Source organism: Camelus ferus, chromosome 2 (genome assembly GCF_009834535.1).
Source record: "Camelus ferus isolate YT-003-E chromosome 2, BCGSAC_Cfer_1.0, whole genome shotgun sequence".
NCBI lineage: Eukaryota > Metazoa > Chordata > Mammalia > Artiodactyla > Camelidae > Camelus > Camelus ferus.
Window position 1 is genome coordinate 37,014,342 of NC_045697.1, and position 22,841 is coordinate 37,037,182.

General features: G+C 42.9%; 1 long non-coding RNA gene across 1 annotated transcript in view; it reads right to left on the bottom strand.

The window, feature by feature from the left end:
- The window catches only part of LOC116669007, a 36,591-nt gene extending 22,595 nt beyond the window's left edge, over positions 1–13,996 (bottom strand). Inside the window, exon 1 of the long non-coding RNA XR_004326379.1 lies at positions 13,900–13,996. This is a non-coding gene — a long non-coding RNA (uncharacterized LOC116669007). The remainder of the gene's footprint in view (positions 1–13,899) is intronic.
- Between the last annotated feature and the right edge of the window lie 8,845 nt (positions 13,997–22,841).

Sequence of the window (22,841 nt, forward strand, 5' to 3'; positions counted from 1 at the left end):
CCCCCTCCCCTTAGCCTGGGAACCCAGGGGCCAGTAAAGGCCCAAGGGCCAGATCTATTATGCTTCTTGGACACTGTGCCTATCTAGGCAGCACCATTTCAGTTATCCAGCCTCCCTTCAACTCTGAAACTCAAGGTTGAGATGGAACCATTCTGCCTTCCCTGAATCCTTTTTCCCACTTCCTCTCCAACAGACCATCTGGGACTGAGTTCCTTTACATTTGCTTGTGTGATTATTTGGATTGAAGTCTGTCTCCTTTGCTATCGTATAAACTCTGCAACGTCAGGGCCCAAAACTTGTTTTGCACAGCATTACATCCCAGAGTCTAACACAACGCCAGGTACTCAGTAGGTTCTCAAAAAATATTTATAAGATAAATGGATGATACTGAGATGCTGTTTCTATTCTGCCTTGTTCTCTTTTGTCTCTTCCCCTTTCCATGTTCTCCCAGTTCCTCTTCTTTCTTGTCCTCCTCAAATTCTTAATCTAATCTCTTTACCTGACAAGAGACATTTTCGCTTTCCTTGTTAATGTATTTTGAAGCAGAGAGCTGCTATTTTTCCCTCCAAATTTTTGTCTTCATTTTCAAATGTGTAGTCTTATAATGCTGTTCCCCCGCCAAAAGTAACTTCAGCAAATGGAATCATGTATAATACTTTGAAACACAGTAACGTTGAAAGAAAAAATGAGAGGAGAAAGAGAAGAATTCTGCTTTGATCTGGAAAAAAGAGAGTGGGAAATATGTGTCAAATTTTTAAAACTTAGAAACTAGAATGTTCTGATGTTCTACGTCTCTCAAAAGCTGATAAATATATTTTCCTTTGGAAACTGTTTGCCTGTGAAATTACTTTCATGCTTCAAATTCATTTTGGTCTTTTAGCCTATGTAAGCTACTGAAGCAGAAATTAAGTTAGAAAATTCTTGTCAGGGTTAGATATGGCAATAACCCATTAATCTATGCCTCTTTAAGATGAGACTATTTCTGGAATAAAAGTTTTTAATTCCTAAAATGTTTGTCATCTGAGGCCCTCCAATTAACAGCAGATACAAATGGTTTTACTTTCTTGTGGACAAAATGTAATATTTTGTATTAGTAGTGTTTCTTCTGGAAGCTCTAGCCAAGTTCACTGTCAGCCTTGTGAGGCAGGGAGGGACGTACGCACTTAGACCAAGAGACTTTCTATTTTGCAAGGGAAGCAGTGGATACCAAAAAGTAAAGTTACCTGACAGCATTTTTTAGAGGAACAAATAAAACTATGGAGAACTCTAGGAAAGCCCAGATTTCCCTTCTGGGGATCATTAACTCTGAGGAATTAATGGAAAAGTGAAAGCTTGGTTTGTCCCACATTGCCAAGTTTTTTAACCCTTTATCTTACTTAGAATACTGGACTATTCCCTACTCTTTTATACTATTAGGGCATACGTTTAGAGAAGCTTTCCTGGCATTTTGTGTTGGTCAAACATGGAGAAAGCGGAGTGTGGCAGAAGCAGTAGGCAGCTGAGTTCCCTCGAGTCCTGGCCCTGCCAACAATGAGCTGCGTGCCCTTGGACACGTCATTCACTCCTCCAACCTCAGCTCCTCAGCCAGTAAGAAGAGGTGGAACAAATGATCATGAAGCCATTTTTTTAGTTGTAACCATCAACACCTTGATTCTTTTCCTTTATTTACTTTTTTGTTTTGTTCTTTTTTGTTTTGTTTTGTTTTTTGGGGGGGAGGTAATTAGGTTTATTTATTTATTAATTATTATATTTAATGGAAGCACTGGAGATTGAACCCAGGACCTCGTGCATGCTAAGCACACACTCTACCACTGAGCCACTCCCCCCAGGAGGCTGTTTTGTTCTTTATAATGGGCTTACAAGAAACAACTCACGAGAGAAGATGTGAAGTCACAATTGATACACATGCCTTTCTCCCTTCTGGTTTTGTTGGGTATCTAATGACTCCTTGGTTCTAAAAACTTCTCTGCTTTTTGTGTTTCCTCACAAAAAAGGAGCAGCTAACAACCAGGCTGGGTCATAAAAGAGTGGCCATCCTGCTCAGCGGTGGGAAATCCTTTTGTGCGGCAGGGGCAGAATTGGTGGCTGGCTGACAGGTAAAGGCACTGCAGGGGGTGCCTGAACGTTGTTGCCCGGATTAACCAGCTGCCTGGATCTTGACTGCAAACCACAGGGACAGCAAATGGCTGCCTTTCACTCTGCTTCGCTGTTAAATCATACCAATATACGCGTACCAAATTTCTAGAGAATAATGTGTACAATATGGGGAACATAGTGACACCCAAAGGCACTGTCCTAGCGAGACCTGAATGGGCACAGAGGAATGTGCTCTTTCTCTTTGGGGTGTGTAGCTTGACCTCCTTTTTTTTTTTTTTTTCTTTCTTTTCTTCTTTCCTTTCTTCTTTCCTTTCTTCCCCAAACAAATAACTAAAATTGCTCTTAGCAAAACTGGGAACTCCACTGGTTTTTAACACTGAAGTGTTCAGTCATAGCCGGATTTCAGGTCTCAAATAATGTCACCAGAGTCCAGCCCAACTCTTGGCTAGACTTTTCCCTATGTTGGCCTTGCCATCAAACAGACCCTTCTTGGAAAAGTGAAGGCCAGTGGAACAGCCGGCCTAATCTTCAAAACTTGCACTTAGCAGCACAGAGAGTACCCATTGCCTGGTCCCTTCAGCAAAAGTTGTGGGACTGGCTCAGAGCCAGGCTGACTGGGTGGAATGCCATCCCTGAACCAGTCACAGTGGCTGGGGAGGGAGGCAGGGTGCATGGTTGCTCTGGTTGGCTGGATCTTAGTTAAAGATCAACACAAATATCTGAGATTGTGGTCGACTCCACCTATCTCGGTTGCAGGGACTGAGAGTCACAGGGGAAGGGGTAACATGTCCAGAGAGAAAGGAGGGATGCCATTACCCCAAGGAGAGTGAATTAATGCTGGGCAGGCTAAGAGAAGCAATACTCACATTATCCCACAATATGAATCTCTTCATTGAGAACAATAAGTGAAGGAGGACTGGGCAAGCAGAGAGGACCAGGGGATTAACACGTATAGGTTGGATCCTTCACTAACCCAGGATTACCTTGGACCAAGTACTAAATCAGCTGTCCACATCTCTCATTATTGTCATCATATCACAAATTAGAATTCTTACAAATCCTTAGAAAGCTGCTCCTTACAATGAGTACACAGAGTTTTTGTACACTATTGTTTAAATGTTGAAAAGGGTTCCTTTTTTTCTTCTTTCACTGCATTTTGTCTTTTCATGGTGTGCAATTTTGCTGCATTTATAATCATTATGTACTTTGTTTTGGGAGAAAGCATTTTGTCATAAAAGCTTTTCATACAACCAGAGGAATGATCAGCTTCACTATCAATATTCTACCACAACCTGTTTTTTTCCCTTGAGATTATTGAAAATCAGTTGCAAAACTCAGATATATAGCAATTGAAAAAGAAAACTGAAAGCAATTAGATTCTCTTAATCGAGAAATAATTAATTTGTGCATGACAATATTACATACTATAAAAGAGACTCCATGTATTCCTCTCCCTTTTCCTTTCACAGTTATCATTTAAATCTAGCTTTGTTTGTGATATAATAATGTAGAGCTTGTGCACAAAGTGAGACTAAACTAACGCAAAGACTTCCCTTATGAATAGGAAAAAATGAATGTTTTTTTTTTAATTTAAAGGAAACTGTATTTAAAATGAAATTTTTGGAAAATATAATAAAGTCAAATATAAATATTGTGAACTAGATGTTTCTTAAGAAACTTCTGAAATGAATAGTCACCATCTGGAACTATTTACAATGAGAAGAAGGTAAGCATGCACCTGCTCCTTTCTTTAAAAAGATGTAATCTCTGTACCAAATTATAAACAAGTATGGTAGTTTCCATAAAAATGCAATATTCAATTTGCCAAACTGTTTAGAAAAATATTGATAAGAAGGCAGATGGTTTATAAAAGTGTGCTTCTAAAAGGCTTAGTCTGTTTTCAGATTTCTTTGCTTACGTGTAATTTTTAAAATCTAATACTCTTCAAAGTGAGTGCATGTTCTACATTTTTAAAGACAAGCACAAACCTGGATGGACACTGCTACTGCCGCTGCCACCACCTCACTCAAGATGTTGATTTGCCCTGGACCACAATTTAGATCCTCCACAATATGTATTGAACCTATAATCCTTACAGCTTTGATAGAGTGACTGCTTTAGTGGCTGCCTTAATGGCTTCCTGTATCCACATCCTTTGCGATATGTCATTGCAGCAACTTGCACAAAGAGGTGGAGTCTTTTCCCCAATCCTCTGAAGCAAGGCTGCATTTGTGACTTGCTTTGGCCAACAGAACGAAGGAGAAGGGGCCGCGTACCAGCTCCAGGCGAAGACCTCCAGAGCCTTTGTATACTTTGATCTTCTTTCCTGGAGCCCTGCCACAGCCCTGTGAATGAGCCCGGGCTAGCCTGCTGGACGATGAGACCACATGGAGGAGGGTCCAGGTATTCCTGCAAAGGCCATCCTAGAACAACTCACAGCCAACCAATTCCCCATCCTGTGAGAAGGACAGCCAAAATCAGCAGAGTTGCCTGTATCACAGTCCTTAGCCTTTTGCCTACACAAGGCTTTTCATTTCTCCATGACTAATGAATGACAGGGGGTGATGCAAGTTGCTAAAGGATTTTGAGAGCTTCTGGCTGCTGTCCTGGAGACAGGTACAGCTGCAGGGATATAGTTTAAATGTGAAGATGCTGGAATTTATAGGTAGATCTTGATATGCAGGTTGGATGCTCTACATACATGAAATAGGAAAAACACACTGAGTGGATGTAGAAATATGGTTAATTTGCTGACGAGGATAATCTTTTAATAATTTCAGCATATTTTTAAATTTAATTATAACTGAAGCTAATCTCTGCTGAAATCCATTCTTTCTAAAAGTGAATTCTTATTTCTGAAGTTGGTTCCACATGCTATGTATTCTTTTAAAATATTCAATTATTACTTATGAATTAATTCTACTTGTTTCCTAGCTAATTCAGCTTTATTAGAGTAGGTTTACTATAATTGTGTTGTATTAACTCCATTATCAGACTGACCTGATAGCTATTAAAGCTGAATTTCAAAGGATAAAGCAATCAAAGGTTATTTTTTGTATTTGTGATGATCATTGCTAGTTATTTCCCTGGCATTCATCTTCCACTTTTCCTCTAACCATACTCCAAAATTTCTTTCCCCAAGTCTTGTGATTTGGGTGGGAAAAATCTTACTACAGATTCCAGGGATAGGCTGATTGGCTTATATCCCATGGCCTCATGTGTTGGTTCTGGGGTGAAGCACAACACAGTCAAAGCTAATAAAATACAAGGAGATGCTTGTTGGACTTCCAGTGTGGAGAAGCTTGCCTGTTTCCCTGCATGGTGTGAGAAATGGAATTATGGGAGTTATTTTTCTATAAGAGTTGCAGAGGGCCACAAAATGGAGCCTAAGGATGAGGCTCTACCACAGAAAGCAAGTAAGAGAGAGAGGAAAAAAAAAACAAAAGCTCCTTGGAAACATTGTTTAAGGGGCTGGATACAGCTTTGCCTGAAGTTAACATTGCTTCTGGAGTTTTTGTCCCTGGTAAAGCCCATTAACAATTCCCAGGAAATAAAAATGGAATCTGAGTAATAAAATAAAGTCTAACCTTTTTCTTCCTTTGTGCTTCACCTAGTTTCACTAGCTCATCTGGTGCTGTGTGCAGAGGCCTCCCATAGCCCTTCAGACCAGAGATCCTCCTGCAGAATGGCTGCATTGACAGCTCAGTTGTCGGGGGGAGATGGGGTGTGTGCAGAAGCGTGCACCTGGCACTGAGCTCATCCCTCCACCCCCTCCCCCTTCTGGCTGATGAGAACCCTATAAAGCAGCCCCCACTACGGCTGCCTGGAGAGCGTGGACCCCAGAGCGTGAGCTCACACCTCTCCATTCTTTGATCCAAGAATAAAGCTTTCTTTTGCCTCTGAATCTCAGTTGCTGCCACCACACCAGGGCTTTTGCCCCCCTCATTGACCTCCAGGCTCAACATAGCCTTCTCCATAGTCACTTTAATCTGGTAAAGGAAAGTGGGCAGCCCTGTGAGCCTACAGGCGAGATGAGGAAAAGGCCCAGGTAATGAGGACCATCTGACAGATGGAATGAGGACACTTGATGCAAATTCAGGAAAGGTCCTCAGGGATGCCTGAGTGTAAAAGGGTCTCAAGTAGGTAGTGACGGGTGACTTGACCTCTCTTCCAGTTAGCACTGTTCTCTCTGAAGGGAGTTGGGGTGCCCTGTGAGCCACTTGTAAGACCAGGAAACCTGGCTCAGGAAGCCCTGTGAGCTGCTGGCAAGACGAGGAAATTGCAGACTGCCTGACCACTGTTCTTAATCCTCAGGGCTCCTCCCCCCTCTGCTTGAGAGTGAGGCTTGGGTGATTCTTACTCCACCGAGGTCCCCCTGGCTCTCCTCCCAGTTTCAGCACAAAGTGTCAACTGCCCGAGCGATCTTGTGGGTACCCTGTGGGATTCCCTTGCATTCTTAGCCCTCACGTGGTGGGAGATCCAGAAATTCCCTCTGAAAACAGAGCCACTGCGCTGCTCCCTAATGGACCACAGGGGTGGGGAACTGGAGGCGCAGGAGCTCAGGCCCTGAAGCCTCCTGCAGCACATTCTGAATGAAGGACTTACATCTCAAGCATGGTCCATTACAAATTCAAGGGGGACCCTCAGTTATATCAGAGTCCGCACCACTTGGACGCCTCCTATTTGGGCCTTTGAGGAATCCATGAACAGTTGGTTCTGGTTCCAAATTCCTGAACTGGAAATCTTCTTTGGGTCAAATCTTGTGGTATTTGCCTGCCAACAAATCACTCCAACTGAGGGGTAGTTGAAAGCAAATCCAAAACAGAACATCTAAGGTATGGGCAATCCATTACGGTGTATTTTGCAAAATTGGAAGTTTTTCAGGTATCATTCCCTGACCCAAAAACATTTAATCCTCCTATGTAATACAGCCTGGCTCCAATGCCAGCTGGGAGATGGGGAAAGTTGGTTCATCAATGGGTCTCTAAATATTACAGCACCATTTTATAATTGGACCTGCTATGCCAGACACAAAGGAAATGGGATGGAACTCCCCATAATGAGTTTTTCATGGCCTTATATATCCGAGTAAAGGCCTTCAAAAGGGATATGGGCTCTCCTCCACTGAGGTAATACCAGTCCTTGACCCTCCTCCTGAAGACCTTCTTGATCTCCTCCCCAGCCCTCCTCCTCCCTGCCACCTTCCTTCATATGTCCTGATTTGTGCCACCGGCCAGAGGAACCCCCTCCAGACCAGCCCCCTGCCCCAGAACCCAGCAGCAAGTACAGGAAGCAGGACTGATCCCAGCCAGGGTCCAACAACCCACTAAGAAAAGTATTCCCTTTGGGCAGGTTCCTGATGGAGGAGGACACATCCAGGTGTACGTCTTGTTTACCACTTCCTACATGTGTAACCGGAAAAGTCATAGTAAGGGGTTGAGGGAGAGTCCAGAGGGGTTCCTGAATCTAATTAGAAGAATCTTTCAGACCCATGACCTTACCTGGGCTGACATCCAGAGCCTCCTCAATGTAGTCCTACCACAGAAGAAAGGGCCAGAGGAAAGTAAAGCAGCAGACAAAATGCAGGTCATGCTATTTTCAGACTGGAGAACCAAGCAGTCCCAGATTACAAATGTAACTGGGACCACTAAGACACTGAGGAAGGGAGAGGCAGACAGAGGCTGACCCATTATAACAGCAAGATCCTAAAGGGAATCCAGGCAGCAGGAAAGAAGCCTGTCCATTGGAATAAGCTGAAGGAAACCAATCAGGAGCCAAGGAAAACCTTTCAGCATTCCTAGAGCGCCTCAGGGAATGCCTCGGAATCTACACTTCCACTGACCTTGAGTCATTGGAAGGGAATGCAATCTTGAGGTCATAATTCATTTCCCAAAGTGCCCCCCAACCTTAGGTGTAAACTTCAGAAACTGGAATTAGAACTGTTGTCGAACCCAAGTTTGTGTGCTCAAAGCACAGTGAGGCCAAGCAATCTGAAACATCAGAGTCTGGAGCAGAGAAAGGTTTACTGCAAGGGCCAATCAAGGAGAGTGGGTGACTTGTGCTCAAAAAGCTGGTGTGTGTGTGTGTGTGTGTGTGTGTGTGTGTGTGTGTACTTTCCTCTGATTGGTTAGTGGTGAGGTAACAAACAGTTCAATCATCAGCCTTCTGGTTCTGACTACTCGGGGGTCCACCGGCTTGTGCTCAGCCTGAAGTTACCATCGTCTACCTGCGTGGTGGCCTTAGTTCCTGTAGAACACTCAGAGATCTGTGTCAGATTATATACGTCCCTTGAGGAGGAACCAGGACCTTGCTTGAGGAGGACCTTCCCCTTGAGGAGGAACCAGGACCATCACTGCGCTATTGTTTCTTGATTGCCTTTCCTTTGTTTCTGCATTTCTTCACTTCTCTAATTCATAATTGATTGAATCTGACCTTTGGAACTCAGGGAAGGTCTAAAAGGCTGAAAGCCTTTTTCCTACAAATGAGGAATGGGGGACACTGAAAGGCTTCTGTACCCAGGAGGGTCCCACAGGGTTCCGCTCAGTTTCAGAGCCAGACACCCCTACCTCTTGTCTGGTTGAGGTTGCCTACTGGGTGTTTAATATCCAAGATATAGAGGAGGAAAAGCCAGAGAATAAAAAGGCCTGGAGCAAGCCCACCTACTAGCTGTTGCCCTCCAATGCCAATCAGTCATCAGGGAAATCTAGACCTGTGGAGACTCAGCTCTGTGAGCGACCCCCGGCTCCCACCAAGAGATAGCAAGCCAAGGAAACTAAGACCCAATCAGTGCACCAAATGTAAACAAAAGGGACTCTGGAAGGGAGAATGCCCTCACCGTGCCAGAAGAGGGGATGGAAATGGCAGAGCCCAGCCACTACCCTTGAAGGCAGATGGTCCAAAGAGATGAAGAATGATGGGTCTAGGGGATTCAAAGCCGGCATTTCGACTGACCCCGAGGAGCCCTGGCTGATGTTGGACATAAAGGGAAAGCCTGTGAAATTCTTAGTCAACACCAGATCAGGAAAACCTAGTCACAAGATTTGTAAAATTATGACGGTATTAAGGAAGGCCCAAGACCAGGCATTCATAGAGCCATGAGGAGCAAATTGGATGAATACACTCTCACCTATTTTTTCCTATACTTTCTGGAATGCTCTATACCCCTGCTAGGAAGGGCTATCTTACATAAATTGAGAGCTACTACCCTCCTAACAGGAGACAAACTGGAGACTGATATCCCCTTAGACAAAGGGCACAAGATGATGATGTTAATGGCTGAGGACAAACCTCCCTAGACAGAGCACATTGACTCCCATGGAGTAAATCCCGAGGTCTGGGCCCAGGGATGGGTGGGACAAGCTCTAGGAGCCATCTAACACCCACCTAAAACCCAGACATACATGGCCCAGTAGCAAACAGTATCCTCTCCATCGGGAGGCCTTGTGGGCATTGCCCCTGTTATACAGGGCCTGATGGACCAGGGCTTATTAGACCACGCCAATCAGCCTGTAACAGCCCATTCTCCTCATAAACCCAGCTGAAGAGTGCTGGATGGTACAGGACCTCGGGGCAGTCAGTGAAGCCACTAAAGATATACATCCAGTAGTTTCTAATCCCTACACCCTACTGGCCACTCTACTGTCCACTAGAACCTAATATTCTGTATTAAATTTAAAAGATGCCTTCTTCTGTATTCCATTAGCCCCAGAATCACAGGAAATTTTTGCTTTTGAGTGGCAGGACCCAAATACGCAACCACAGCAACAATACTTCTGGACAGTTCTGCCCCAAGGTTTCAAAAATCCCCTCAACCATCTTCAGGGAAACTTTAGCTAATGACCTAAAAGATCTACATCTGGAGGAGGGTTCCAGATGTAAGTGGATGACACTCTGATTGCCAGCCCTACTCAGGAGGCCTCTGACAAAGATTCTGTAACCACCCTGAACCTCCTAGCTGATAAAAGATATAAGGTGTCCAAGAAAAAGTCTTAAATCTCAAAAGCTAGGTGACCTACCTAGGCTTCATTCTCACGGAAGATCAGAGAAGCCTACCCCAGGAAGGGAAAGAGGCCATTTGCAGCCTCACCTCTCCTAAAACTGGAAGACAGCTTAGGGGTTTCCTGGGGGTGGCTGGGTTTTGCCACATCTGGATCCCTAACTATGGTCCAATAGCAAGGGCTCTATACAAAAAATTGAAAGGAAAGGATGATGATCCTTTTGAATGGAATTCAGAATGTGAGGGATCTTTCAAACATTAAAAAAGCGATTACTTCAAGCCCCTGCCCTGGCCCTCCCAGACTTAGCTAAACCTTTTGATCTTTATACTCATGAGAGAAGAGGAATCACCCTTGGAGATATTAGCTCAAAGACTGGGATCCCTTAGTTGTGTGGTTGCTTATTTCTCTAAACAATTAGATCAAATGGTTAAGGGATGGCCTTCTTGCTTCTGGGCAGGAGCAGCTACTACAGCCTGGTTAAAGGAGGCTGAAAAGTTAATAGTCAATCAATGGTATGGATGCCACACCAGGTTCAGGCTTTAGTAAGTTCTAAACGAACAGAATGGCTAACCCTCAGAAAGCCGATTCAAGTTCAGGCTGTGCTTTTAAACAGCCCATTAGTGACACACTTGCAGCAACATGGATGGACCTAGAGATATCATACTAAGTGAAGTAAGTCAGACAAAGACAAACATCATGTGATATCACTTATATATGAAATCTTGGGAGAAGGGTATAGCTCAAGTGGTAGAGCACACACTCAGCACCCAGGAGGTCAGGGGTTCAAACCCCAGTACCTTCTCCAAGCAGAAATCAGTGAAGAAGCATAATGACCTCCCCCTCATATATATGAAATCTTTTAAAAATGGCACAATATGAACTTATTTATAAAACAGAAATGGATTCACAGACACAGAAAACATATTTATGGTTATGGGGTGGGGAAGAGGGAGGGATAAATTAGGAGTTTGGGATTAGCAGATACAAACTACTATATATAAAATAGATAAACAACAAGGTCCTACTGTTTAGCACAGGGAACTATATTCAACATCTTATAATAACCTATAATGATAAAGAATATGAAAAAGAACATATATATATAACTGAATCACTATGCTGCACACCAGAAATTAACACAACATTGTAAATCAACTGTACTTTAATTTAAAAAAAAAAACAAAAACCAAACAGCACAAAGAACCTCTCACGCACTAAATCCTGCCACCCTGCTACCCTCAGAAATGGGGCCCCTGCAGTATGATTGTATAGAAACCATAGCGATGATCTATCCCTGTTGCCCTGAACTGGAAAGTGAGCATCTCCCAAACACTGATGAGGACTGGTTCACAGATGGGGTCAGTTTTTGGAGAGAGGGAAAAAAAAGCTGCTATATAAAGTGATCTCCCAGACTCAGGTCATAGAGGCATGAAGCCTACCCCCAGGGACTTCTGCCTAAAAGGCTGAGCTGGTAGCCCTCACCTAAGCCTTATAGGTCAGGACAGGGAAGGTTTTAAGTGTTTACACAGACTCCCAGTATGTGTATGCCATCCTATGCACACATGGGGCTATTGGAAGGAAAGAGGTATACTGACTGCAGAGAATAAGCAGGTGAAACATGGCTTGATCGTCTTGAGACTCCTAGAAGCAGTGCAACTTCTGAAAAAAGTGGGAGTGATTCACTGCTGGGGTCATCATAAAGAGAATACAGAGGTAAATAAAGGAAAACAAAGCAGATGAAACTACCAAAAAAAAAAAAAAAAAAAGGCAGCCCTAGATCCAGTAACTTGGCAGCTACCCCTCATACCTGAGAGGCCAGATCCATCTAATGACTTCACAGTCAATACAGAGGAAGAATTAGACAAAGCCCAGAGACGGGGCTTCAGTAGACATCTAGGATGCCATGGGTGGCTAGTTAATGAGCAATGGCAATACTTTCCCCAAACCACAGACTGTCAAGGGAGGCTTGTATAGGTACTTGTTACGGGAGGGAAGCCCAATGTAACTGGCTAGTTGAGATCATGGTAACTCCTGGCATGAAAAGTATACTCGGTCAGATAGTTGAGACCTGCTGCATCTGCCCAATGAACAGCGCCAACACCAGACTCCCCAGAGGCCCCCAGATAAAGCCCATTCAGACCAGAGGGACATATCCTGAGGAAGACTGGCAGACTGATTTTGCTGTCATGCTGAGACATGACAATACCAGCACTTTTAGGTATCTCTTGGTGCTAGTGGACATATTTTCAAGGTGGGTAGAATCTTTCCCCACTAGAACGGAAATGGAAATGGCAGCCCAAATGACTAAAGTATTACTAAAAGAGATAATCCCCAGGTTTGGGCTCCCAGGATCCCTACAGAGTAATAATGACCCAGCATTCCTTCTTCCAGTAACAAAAGGAATAACAGGTGCCCAGGGCATAAAATGGACCTTACACTCAGCCTTGAGACCCCATCATGGGGGAAAGTAGAGCGATCCAGTCAGACCTTATAATGGGCCTTAGCCAACCCAACTGTGTCAGGGGAACTCAAGAAGACTGGATCAAGTTACTCCCAATTGCCTTTCTCTGTATGTGGTTAGCCACAGGGGATACGTTATAGTTAAATTTGAACTCATATATGGTAGACCCATCCCCCAAGCCCGAGAGAAGGGACACCTTAGCCCCCTTGAAATGGAACAACTCAATATGCCCTTCAGGTAGGAGAAACCATGAAAGCCCTCCGTGCATGTGGTAACCAGGTGCTGCCTGCACCCACTGACCCGGCCCTCCCCTTCTGGCCAGGAGACTGGGTGCATCTGAAAACCAGCAGCCCATGAGATCAGCTCACTCCTAAGTGGAACGGAGCCCACTTAGTGATGCTAACCAGCCATTCTGCCCTGACATTGCAGGGGATCACTCCGTGTGTACATCACACTCGAGTGAAGAGGGTCCCTGAGCTCCAACCTCCAGAGAGACAACCTGGGGCAACAGACCCTCTTAACTACTGATTTGAGCCTCTCTCTGAAACTTCTCTTCCTGAAAAACAATAAAAGTGTCCCATAAGGACAGACTACTAATTATTGGAATCAATGCACTAATAGGGGTGCTAGTGACGTTGGCCAGGTGAACTGTATATAACTCTGTTACCACAAAAAAGAAAGGTAACAGCCACGATGATGTTGGTGGCCCATGTGACCAGTCTTGACTTCAAGCTGTTACAGAGAAGTCCACTGCCTTCCTGGCCGGTATGGTTGGATAACCAAATTGCCCTAGATTATCTGTTAGCTCCCCAGGGAGGGGCATGCACTGGCCACTGTGCTGTTTTGATGTAAGTGGACTAATTTATGAAAGCACAGACAACTGGAAAAAGCAACCTGGCTGGCAGAAACCAGGCTGCATAGTCTGGATGAACTAACATGGAGCGAGGGTAATCAGGACCTCTCCGGTGTCACCGGGTTCCTACCTCTCCTGTGCCCTTAATGACCATTATTGTCTTGCTAATGTTTGGGCCTCACAACCTAAATCACCTGGTGTTCTGTGTCTCTAAAGATTAGACAAATGGTGGCGGCTCAGGGATACAGACAGTCAGGGCTGAGTACTGGTGACAACCCAACACATCTAAAGGCAGCTGGCGGGAAGCTCTGCTCCTCTCCCCAGGGTTAGGACGATGCCCCAAATCAGCAGGAATCAGTTACAGAAGACGGACTTGTGCCTCTGAAGAATGAGGAGCAGGACAAAAGGCAGGGGAGGGATTTGTCACCAGCAAAGCCCATTAATAATTACAGGAAATAAAACTAGAATCTGGGTAATAAACAAAGTCTAACCTTTTCATCCTTTTCTTTGTGCTTGGTCCAGTTTCACTTGCTCACAGGGAGCTGCCTGCAGAGTCCTCGCACCCAGCCCTTCAGGCCAGAGTTCCTAGTGCCAAACGGCTGTGCGGACGCCTCAGTGCGGTGGCCTGCGCGCAGAAGGGCTGCTCACGACACCCGGATTCAAGATGGCGGCCGTGTGCAGAGCCGCTGCCCCTGGCACCGCGACCTGAAGGGGGAGCAGCCCCCCTGGGCCTGCGCCTGCGCCTGCGCCCGCCCAGCGGGAAGTGCGCCCCTCCCTGCTGCGGAGAACCCTGTGAAGAGCCCCGCCCACGGCCTTCGGGGAGAGTGTGGACTCTGAGAGCTGAACCTGCCCATTTTTTGATCTAAGAATAAAGCTTTCCTTTGCTTCTGAACAGAACTCAGTCTCATTCTATTGGCACCACTGACACGAGACAGGAGGACCCTGGTTGGCAACCAAATTGGGAGCATCGGTAACATTTTCACTTAACACGACTAGTAAATCCCCTTTATTATTTAAACCAAAATGAGTTGTTTTCTTCACTTACAACCGAAAGATGAATGACTGATACACTCTCTCTCTTATTTTTAGCTTTGCTTTAAGCCCCCTAGTTCAGGTTCTTCTTGCTTGGACTATTGCAGGAGCCTCTTAATTACCCTCCCTACTTCTAATCCGTGTCCCTGTGATTTGTAGTTTGTTACTGGGTTAATACCTTTTAGGCACAGCTATAATCAAACCCTTTTGCCCCCAAATAGCAGTGGGGGCAGAAAGTCAAACATCTTTTGACATTCTAGGCCTGCTCAGAGTGTGCCATGAGTACTCCTTAGGGCTTCCTGTGACTTCCACTCCATGTTGGTAAGTACAGAAGCTATTTTTGTATTCTTTTCTTTATTTAACAGCTCAGCAGTGTTTTTAATGTTGATTGCTCTCTCCTAAGACATTTCTCTTCCCTTTGTTTCTGTGATGCAGCATTCTCCACTTTTGGTCTTCTCCATCTATTCAATCATTAAATGTTGGAGTTTTTCCAGATTGTTTTCTAGGACTGTTGCTCTTCTTAGTCCATACGCATTTGCTGAGCTTCTCAACTCCCATGACCTAAAACTCCTTTTAAATGCTAATGACTCTAAATCTAAGCCTTCAACTGGACTTCACTAAGTTTCAGACACCGACAGCCACTTGCCCACTGGACATCTTAATCTCAGACTCGTCACTTTCTCCTCAAACTTGCACTTCCTCTAGGATTCCTAGCCCCATGAATAGTTCTCACCATCTATCTAGGGGCTCAAGTCTGAAATTTGGAAGTTATGCTTGGCTCTTCCACCTCCCTAATCCTTCAAATGTAATCAAACCCCAGATCCTGTCAAGTCTACTGGCTAAAGATCTCTTTCTGTTCCTACTGTCATCCTCCAGTACAAGCCAAAATCCCCTGTCTCTGTTCTACTAACTAGTCTCTTAACTGGTTTCCCTGCTTCTACTCTGTCTCCTTTCTTCCCTCTCTCCACCTGAGCTATCTTTTAAAAATGCAAAATATGATCGTGCCACTCTCTTGCATACAATCTCTCAATGACTGCCCAATGCCCTTAGAATCAGGTCCAAATTCATACCACAGCCCATAAGGCTCCAATGAGCCAGCCCCTGCCGACCCCTCCAACCTCACCCTGGGACTATTCCCCTTTTTTTTTTAACCCGGCTCACCACACTCTGCTTTGTCCTGAGGCTACACCAAGGCTGTTTTCTGTACCATCGATATTCTTAACTCGCCTTTCTGCTGCCTAACCCCAAGGCCCGGGCACAGGCATCCTTCCCTAACGCCCCCAAATTGTCGGCAAACCTCTTCCTACCCTGAATGTCACTGCACCTCGCTTTTCAAAGAATCATCACAGTTGTGAAGACCTGTTCAATGTCTGTCTACTCTCCTGGACTTTAAGCTCCATGAGGGTGGGGACTGTGTCTGTTTTGTAACCTTTGCCTCTAAAACTTTCTTTTTCATTGAAAAGAAAATGAAATTTTAAAAAAACATGAAAATTTCATGTTTATATAAACATACAGAATGAGAAATAAGCTTAAAAGGAAGGTAAATGTTGTGCATAAAATGAATTTCCTAAATATATACCTAGCTTGTAAAATAAAGAGGTGTATACAGATGCCCTTTTAAAAAATATTTAAAACCCATTATTTAAATAAGCCTCTTATAAGGCAATAAACTGGGGAAAGCAAAGAAGTAAAAACTCTCAAATCTCTCAAACATTTCTGAGTTTTGTGCCTATTTGTAACAGTGGAGGGAACTGCTGACGAGAAAGTTAGATAGGTGATGTAAATAGGGAGGCAATTGCTAACTACAACGTTACAAGTTAAAATTTGAATTATAAACGTTGACTAATTGTCATTACATGTGGTTTCTTTTGATAAGATCCTTTTAAATGTAGTCTAAATTTTAATTTAATGCACTTAAAAAGAAAATTTATGCCATTTATTAAAAGAAAATGTGGGCTGATTGTTAGTTCAGCCTTTGTGTTTGGGGTAAATGAGTAAGAATCTTCCAGCGCCTAAACTTTTCTTAGGTGGTAAACTCAGGTTCTTGGAAATCTTTATTAACTCTTTTTAGCCACCTGAACATTGTTCAAAAAGCTACTGTTTGAAAACTGTGCTGATGAAGAAGATGGGAGAGACCAGAACACAAATGATGTAATTCTCCTGATTCACTCTGTAAGTATTATTCCCTATGTTAGTAGGTTATCGGAGCTTTAGAATCTATATCAAATACAGATGATCAGGTTTTTTTTTTTAATTAGCACACTATAACCACTTTTAGGGTAAAAAATATACTAAACATATTATTAGGTATTTTGTCATCTTAATGATAATAATTGAGACTATTCATAGCACTATTCTAAGTGCCTTGCATACATGACATTGTTTAAGTTTCACAACAATACAGTGGAGGCTTTTGAGTCTCAGAGAGGTTAAGTAATTTGATCACAGTTACACAGCTAGGGAGAGCTAGAATTACAAACCATATTTTCTAACTCCAAAGCCTGTAGATTTAGCCACAGTGATGTACTGACACTCATCAGATCATGAATTTGAATGTCACTATTCTGGAAAGGCATGGCAACGATGATTCCAATTTCTGATAATGCGATAATAAGTTTAATTTGATACTATATATAATGTTTATAATTTCCCACAGCGAATTTTTTTTTCTCATAAAGAGTTTTAGCAATCAAAAACATTTCCTTCTTCCAGGAAATGAGAGGACTTCTCTAACCAGGGAAACTTGATGGCTATCAGTTTGATTTCCAAACACGTCTGTTTTAAAATCATTTAAATTCCATCTATGTAGATAAGCCTTCCCATCTATTTTCCTATCTGTTATCTCCCTATCAGGTATTCCTTCTAGATATCCTGGAAGTCAGGGTATCAGTCTGATGGGAAGAGCTTCACAGAGCACAGCTGGGATCCGCCCTGGGGAAGGTGAACTAGATGCGTACTTCAAATATGGAAAATTTTCCCCAAAATAGGTGCAATTTAAGCATAGAGTTGGGAAGCATAGAATTGCAGTTTAAGCATACAGTTGTTGAGTACCGATCACGGGCCAGCTGCTGTGCTCCCGACTTCTATCTGGTTTTCCATCTTCCTACGGCCCTTCTCCCTGACCCAAGCCTCCTGTGCTAGCATCTGGGGTTCTACTGAAACATATGTAAATCTCATTTTTTCCCAGCCTGTGTGCAAAGACACATCATTAGTGTCCCACTGGCAGTGAAAAGAGAGCCAGATGGGCTGGTTTCTAAGCCCAGCTCTCAGTAGCAGGGCCATTAAATGGGTTTCCATCACCCCACCTCTATGCCTTGCCCCAGTTCTGTGATCACCCCGGATTACACCTCAGGACAGAAGTAGACTGGGTGAGTGAGGGGAAAGGTATTCATAGGCTGCAGAGGTCCAGAAAAATTCCAACACAGCAGATAGGAGAAATAATAAAAGTCGTGAGTGCTTGGGAATTTGCAACCTGCCCTACTCTACCTTTGTAACCACCAGCCCAAGCAAAATAATACTAGTGCATCACACAGAGAAGGAAACTGAGACTCAGATTGTGACACCCACGGTCTCCCGAGGACTGCAAGCTAGGATCTGAGACCTAAAGCATCTGACTTGAATCCCACACTCCACTGCAGATCTGTGAAGGAGCACGAAGGCTGGCATCCAGGAACTCCTTGCTTATTAGAGACCCAGGATTAGGCAGCTCCAAGCCCAGACCTGAGGGCTGAGACCAGCAGGGCACATTGCCCTCTGTCTTTCTGGACAATATAGTCTCACTTCTTCTGGGACTCAGTCCAACAACTATTCCTCCTCTTGGTTGTACTTTTAAATCTCTTCTCTTCACTTATTCACAGGTTTTCTTTACCTTGAAATCAGAATCAAAAATCTTTCCTTGGCCTTGATACTCCTTTAAGCACACACCTTATCTCTCTGTTCTTTTTTGCCCAGCGTCTAAACAGTGATCCACACGAGGGTAGGAGGAGTGGGAGTTATTGTTTAATGGGTATGGAGTTCACTTTTACAAGATGAAAAGAGTTATGAAGGTGAGTGGTGGTGACAGCTGGCATTATAAATGTATTTAATATTACTGTACTGTATACTAAACAATGGTTAAGATGATACATTTTATGTTACGTGTATTTTACCACAATAAAAAAAAAAAAGTGGGAAAAAGTAGTCTCCACCACATGCCCCTACTAGGATGAGCAGTGGGGGTTTCCTGGGAGACAGGACGTTGGGTGTCCAGGCAACTAGGACAGTTACTGACAACAGCACCCCCTTGTCATTCTTCACTCTGGGCTTTGTTCAGATTTAACCTTAGAAATCTGCCTTTCTCCTTCTCCATCCACTGAAATGGACAGTAGCAGCTAAACCTAGTGATCTTCTTCTTCTTTTTTTTTTTTCTTCAGTTCTACAGCATTTGATTGATGAATTTCTCCTTGAAATTTCTTCTTTTTTCTTTCTTTACCCTCAGTAGCTTATGATTTTCTTTCTCCTAATAACTTCTCTCTGTCTCCTTCATTGACTCTTTCTTCTGCTATCAAATTCATGCCTCAGACCCCATGAGGTCAGGCAGGTCTGGGTTCAAGTTCTAACCCTTTATCTTTGAGCTCTGTTAATGCAAGTTGTGCAATCCCCCTTAATCTTAGCGTTCTGGTCTATAATACAGACCAGACCTGCCTACTACTTACTTACACTGTAGGATTGGGAAAGGAATATTTAGAATGTTTAAGGTAGTTCTTGTTAGAAAGTAAGCTCCCAGTAAAAGGAAATATTGTTACTATCTCATCATCTTTTGAAGCTTCAACTTCCTTTTCTATGCAGCTCGCTGAACTGCAGCTTCAGTACTCTTTCTAGTGCCGTGACCATATTCTAATTGCCGTCTTCACCAGACTGTCGTCCAGCTCTGTCAACTCCAAATATTTAAGACTCAAGCCATCATCTTCCCCTCAAACCAACTCTAAGATTCAGTGTCTCTTCCTGCTTCCACAGTTCCCAGGGATCCAAGTTCAAGCGCTTCTGGATGTCCTTGGCTCACTCTTCCCTCTCCTCACCCACATCTAGCCAGTTTCAAATCTGATTAATTCCATCTGAGGCACATTTCGTATTCCCAGTGTCGCTGTTGGGCCCCCTACCTCCCACTTTAGTACCTCATTAGCTTGTAGCTGGACTATTTTCAGTAGCCTCTTAACTGACTTCTAAACCCATCGAGATACTTGGTGCCAATTTCTGCCTGAATAATTTTCCTAATGCAAAACTCTAAAAGACCTTCAGAGTCAAAGAAAATATAAACTCATTAGTATGACTTTCAGGGCTAAAGTTTCAAGCTTTTCCAAAATGGCTCCACAAACTGATTAGCCCACATTATTTGCTTAATAAGAGCTTTTTAACTATTCAGACTCCAACAAATTGCTAGAGAAATACCGCGCTGTTTCCTCAACATTCTTTTTTGAAGGGGCAGGAGGTAATTGGGTTTACTTATTTGTTTATTTTTAATTTTTTCATAGGGGTACTGGGGATTGAACCCAGAACCTCATGCATGCTAAGCATGAGCTGTACCACTGAGCTATACCCTCCCCTCTTGTTTCCTCAACATTCTTTAATCAGGATTTTGTCCCCACCCTCCAGAAACTTTGCTCTTTACAAGGGCATTGTTGACCTCACACGAGGAAATCCTATAATCTCTCTTCCCGGCATCCATGTTACCCCACCTCTTGGCAATAGGGTTTTGTCCTTCCTTATGCCCTTCCTTTCCTTTGTCACAGGGAATGGTGGCAAGGGTGATTCCAAGGTTGTCAGACTGAGGACCCAGAAGAACAGAGGTCTGAATGTGGGAAGAAAGGAGCTGGAAATATAGAATGGTGATTGGAAAGTGGGATACTTGACTGAGACTACGGGAGTGTGCATCACAAAGAGTATGGAATGACAGAATCTACAGATGACCATGGCAGTGTAGGACTGAAGAAGACAAAAAATCATTACAGATGAAGAGGTTAAGAAAATGAGAGTCCAAGATATTGGGAGAATATTGTAGGTATTGAAATCAGCAAGTATTATGATAGGACCACATAAAACCCTTAATACCTGTTATAGTCAATTAAATGGGGGAGAAGGCATTATACAGAGATGCCCTGAGAGGAATGTGTAGACTAGGGCATTACTCTTAGAATGCATTCTCATGCTGTATAGTCTAGATCAGAGGTCAGCAGACTTTTGCTGTAAAGGATAGGTAGTAAATACATGAACCTTTTGGTTCACACAGTCTCTATGGCAACTGCTCAGTTCTGCCTCTGCAGCAAGAAACAGCCATAGACATACATAAATGAACAAGCCTGGCTGTGTTCCAATAAAACTTTATTTATAAAAACAGGTGGCATGCTGCATTTGGTCCACAAGCTGTATTTTCCCTGGTCTCTGGTCTAGATCAGTGCTGCCCAATAGTTCAAGCCACAAATGCAGGTCACAGATAATTTTACATTTTCTGTAGCTATGCTAAAATTGTAAGAATCATGCAAGGTTAATTTTCATAATATATTTTATTTAACACAATATGTCCAAAATATCCTTATTTCTGTGTAGTGAACATTAAAAAGTGTTGAGTTATTTTACATTCTTTTTTTTTTCAGACTGAGTTTTCTAAATCTCGTGTATTTGTAGCACATCTCAATTCACAGAAGCCACATTTCAAGTTACATAGGGCTACTATATTGGAAAATGCAGATCTGCTTTTTTTTTTTTTTTCTAGCTTACTAAAGATCTCAAGCTAAATGAAAACTAGGGAGAACTTTGCTGAATTTATATTGAACCATTGGCTTTCGGTCTCTAAAGCCTGTTCTTTTTCGGTAGTAAGATATTATTTGTTTTTGGCAATGTTGATTTGGTTTTAGTGGAGTATCAGTTAAGGTAGGCTGTATCATGCTGCGGTAACAAGCAGCCCCAGTGGCTTAAAATAAGCAAGCACGGTGTATTCTAACACAACTTAACATAACCAAGCGCGTAAGCAAAATGTCCAATGTAAGTCAATCATCCAATGAGTCAGGTTCATAGAGGCTCCATTTTGACACATGATTCAAGTCGTCAGGGGCCGGAAAGGAACTTTTAAATTTGTTTATTTGGAAGTATAACATATTTCCTTTGCTCACATTTCATTGGCCAAAGCAAGTCACATGGCAACTTCTAACTTGAAGGATGGCAGGAAAGTGAAGTCTTACCTTGTGCTTAAAGATTGGGAACTTGTGTGATTAGCCCTAATGTCTATTACAAGTTGGTGGCCTGCAGACTTCCCCAAATACCAAGATTTGAGAAATAACCATCATGTAATGGGTGACTATTCTATGCCAAGGAGTGCTCCTTTAGTATTTACGACTTTGGAAGTTTAGCAGGAGGTTATTTCACTAAAAAACCCATTATCACTTTGATGAAAATGTGGAAAGTTTGTGCCATATTGCCAGAGTATTCAGTCTTGTTCCACTTAGGATGAAGCATTCTGAGATAGATTTCCTTTAAAGTTGTAGCACCAGGAACAAGTAAGATGGCAATGGAATCCAAAACAGAAGGCAATTTAACTCTCTTTTCCACATCTGGTGTGTAAAACTCACACACTGGACAAGTAGGGTCAGGAACTTTTCAATAAATAATGCTGGGATAATTCATTATTCAAATGGGTGGAGGAGGGGAAGTAGATTCCGATATCACCCTGTATTCAAATGTCAGTTCTGTGTAGATTAAAGACAAAAGCAAAACTCTAAAAGTTTTAGGGGAAAATATAAGAAAATATCTTAGTGAGTCCAAGGTTGGGAAGAATGTATTAAGACACAAAATAACAACAACAAAAAAGAAGACACAAAATGCCCAAAGCATTTATCCATTAATTACTTTATTCATTCATTTTACAAATATTTACTGCGAATCTACTAGATGCCAGGCACTGATGTAAGCACTGGGAACAAGAAGAGGATAAGATAATTCTTCGTACCAGAGAACTTAGAGTCTAGTGGAACCATAAGTCAAGGAATAATACATTTAATTACAGGAAGATGGAAAAGCTTCTAAAGAACAAAAGATGTTACCAACAAAATGACAATGTAGATCATAGGCTGGAAGAAGATACTTACAAGTTACAAAAAGGACTAGAATCTGGAATGTATAGTACCCTTTTCTAATCAAAAAGAAGAAGACAGACAATCCGATAGAAAAATGAGCAAATGATACAGGAAAAGAAAGCTAAATGTCAATAAACATGAAGAGATTTTCAGCATCATTCATAACAAGGGAAATACAAATTATACAATCACAAGATACAATTTAATGCAGAGAAGATTAGCAAAAATCACGTCTGACAAAACCACGTGTTAGCTGGGTTGTGGACCAGTGGGGCTGCTTATGAAAGGCTGAGGAG